The sequence below is a fragment of the Melanerpes formicivorus genome, unplaced genomic scaffold (assembly GCF_026170545.1).
Source record: "Melanerpes formicivorus ecotype bairdi unplaced genomic scaffold, bMelFor1.0.p_v2 SCAF_3081, whole genome shotgun sequence".
NCBI lineage: Eukaryota > Metazoa > Chordata > Aves > Piciformes > Picidae > Melanerpes > Melanerpes formicivorus.
This window is the reverse complement of record NW_027145432.1, coordinates 1,694-5,000: the sequence shown is the minus strand read 5'-3', so window position 1 is coordinate 5,000 and position 3,307 is coordinate 1,694.

Sequence of the window (3,307 nt, the reverse complement as noted above, 5' to 3'; positions counted from 1 at the left end):
GACGTCCGCCGCCACCACCGCGCCCCTGGCCTGGCCCGAGGCCCGGGGTTTCCCTCAGTCAGCCGGCGCTGCGCTCGGGGAGGAGGGACGCGGCTGGGGACGCCCATGCCGCGCGCTCGCCGCGCGGCGAGCGCCCGGCTACGGCGGCCCCGGCGGCGGACCGGCGCAGGGCCGGCGACGACGGCGACGCGGCTGGGCGGGCCGAGGGCCCGGGAGAGCCCGCTCGACGACACCCGCGCGGACCGGGAGCATCGCTCGGGCGCCGCCCGATGCCCGTCCAGCGGGAAACGACTGAAGCAGGAGGGGCACAGGCCACGCCGAGGTCAACGCGGCGCCCGCGCGGTGGCCGCCCAGCGCGCCCCCCCGGCTCCCAACGACCCGATGGGGTCCCAGCCGGCCGTCGCCGTCGCCCGACCCGCGGATCCCTGGAATTACCGCGGCTGCTGGCACCAGACTTGCCCTCCAATGGATCCTCGCTCAAGGATTTAAAGTGCGCTCATTCCAATTACAGGGCCTCGAAAGAGTCCTGTATTGTTATTTTTCGTCACTACCTCCCCGGGTCGGGAGTGGGTAATTTGCGCGCCTGCTGCCTTCCTTGGATGTGGTAGCCGTTTCTCAGGCTCCCTCTCCGGAATCGAACCCTGATTCCCCGTCACCCGTGGTCACCATGGTAGGCACAGACAGTACCATCGAAAGTTGATAGGGCAGACATTCGAATGGGTCGTCGCCGCCGCGGGGGCGTGCGATCGGCTCGAGGTTATCTAGAGTCACCAAAGCTACCGGGCGGGCCCGGGTTGGTTTTGGTCTGATAAATGCACGCGTCCCCGGAGGTCGGCGCTCGTCGGCATGTATTAGCTCTAGAATTACCACAGTTATCCAAGGAGTGGGAGAGGAGCGACCAAAGGAACCATAACTGATTTAATGAGCCATTCGCAGTTTCACTGTACCACCCGTGTGTACTTACACATGCATGGCTTAAGCTTTGAGACAAGCATATGCTACTGGCAGGATCAACCAGGTAGCCGCAACCCGAGGCACACGCGCGGACACCCGCCGCGCCGGCGCGCCCTGCCCTTTTTTCCCTTGGGTCTCTCTGAGCGACAACGGCCGCCACGGCCCCCCCTCCACCCTTCTCTCGCCTTCGCCTCCTGTCGTCCACCGGCTCCGACCCGCGGGAGCGGCATCGCGGACGCGGCCGTGGCGGCATGGCAGCGACGCCCCCGGCGGCGGGGAACGCGAACCGGGCACCTTGGGCAGGGAAGGCGGCACCGGCGCCCCCGGAGGGGACGGTGCCTCTCCGACCCTGGCGGGCCGGGCTCCTCCCGCGAAGGCCGCGGACGAGGCGGCCCGGCAACCCGCTGACGCGGCTAGTTCCCTCGCGTGCGCACGCAAGCACACGCTTCCCGACTCCACGCGGCCACAGAGGCCGGCTGGGGCTCCCCCGCCCCCGAGGCCGGCCCCTGGCTGCCAGATCCCGGGCACGATTCAGGCAGCAGCAGCGGAAGCGAGCGATACCGACACGCCCGGCGGGGAGAAGGCCCTCGTCTCTCTCCCCGCCTTGCCACGGGAGCACCGGGACGTGCTAGAGGAGACAGCGACCCGCGGAAGCGGGGCGCGCCCCCGGCACGCCAGGACCTTAGAGCCGGGGCGGCTCGCTCGGCAGCGGGCGGGGGTACGGGCCACAAAGCCGCCCCTCTCAGGCTAGAGGTTTCATTTAGGGAGGAACCCTCGGGGACCCCACCCGGGCAGGTGAGGCCTCACGCGCGGCGCCGCTTTTAGCCCCTTTTAACTTTCGCGACGCCGCCGCCTCGCTCTCGGCTCGGCCAACCCCCGCCACACGCAGCTGCTCGCGGCCGGCACCCGCGGGTACCCGGAACCGAGGACGACACCGGCGCCTCACGCGTTTTAGGACACCTGAAAACTCACGGGGCCACGCAGCAGTCACAAAGCCGGTTGCGGTAGACCGGTCCCCGAACCCTGCCCCAGCGCCGGGGGGGAGGTGGAAAGGGGAGGATGCGGCAAGGCACGCGCCGGGCCGCTAACGCCACGGCTCCCCCCCGCTCGAGCCGCTCGGGGCTGGGGGAACGAGGACGACACCTCACACGCGACGGAAAGCGAAGTGGAAAGGAAGACCGCCCTTGCCCTGCCGGCCGGGGGCCCTTTCCGACGCGACCCGAAAGGCCTCATCGATCAACAAGGACAGAAGGAAAGGAAGCCAGCGGAGGCCCCACGGCCTCGCTCTTCTGGGACAGACACAGCCACGCGCACCCGCCACCGCCCTCGGGAGCAGCCAGCAGGCACGGGGCTCGGCGTGCGGGCAACACGCCGGAGGAGCAAACGGGGCGCCCTCCAGAGATGGGGGGGGGGGGCAAGCTGCACCGGGCCGCACCGGCTCACAGGGCACCTCTGCCTCCCCGAAATGTGGGCTTGCATTTTCCCTCAAGCTGCACCGAGTTACATCTCCATCACGGGGCGCCCCTCTGGAGCCAGGAGGAAGCCGTGCTGGGGCACCGGCTTGCCCTCCTCCCCCCATGCCGGGCTCCATAGCATACGAGTGGCCAGTCACCGCCGCTGGCTTTTCCCTTCGATGCCGTGCCCCCGCGGGCTGCGGCTTTGGTCATGGGGGGGAACCCCCGTGAAGAGGGTCCAGTGCTGGGAACTCTCTCTGCCCCTTACCGGGCTCTCTCTCGCCGTGCCTGGACGGGCTTGCTTTCCATTCTTGGTGGGACCGACGCCGGCACCACGTCTCCCCGGCTTTCTCTGCCCCCGTGCCCCACCGGGCAAACGTCGCTTCGGGGGTTCCACACTTCGGCAGTGGCCGGCGCCAGCCACTCGTCAACTTTTTTTCTTTTCCCCGCTTTCGTTGCCGAGCCCGGGCTGGGCTCCGGCTCACGGACGAGCGAAACCCATCCAACACCGCTGAGGGTGCGCCAGCGGCCGCTCCAAACCGCCGCGCCTTTGTTCGGCCCCGCGGGTCCCCTCTCTGACCCGGGCGAAAGCCACCGAGAAGCCAGACGGACCCCTGCCCAGCCGCCTGGCGGGTGGCTTGGAGCAGCCGCTCGGCAGCGCTGCCCTGGGAGTGCTCGGCGTCGCTTGTTCCCTCATATACGGAACTGGAGGGCCGTCAGCTCCGCGAGCGCACAACCAGCCGACCTCCGCCCAGCGGCAGGTCGCAGAAATCACGCCGGCTTGTACGATGACGTAGGCGGAGGCAGAGCGCAACAGCGACCCCTTGGCGACAAGCGCGATCTCCGCGGAGAGCACGTCTACTCGCCGAGGGAGAGCACGTCTACTCGCCCAGGGAGAG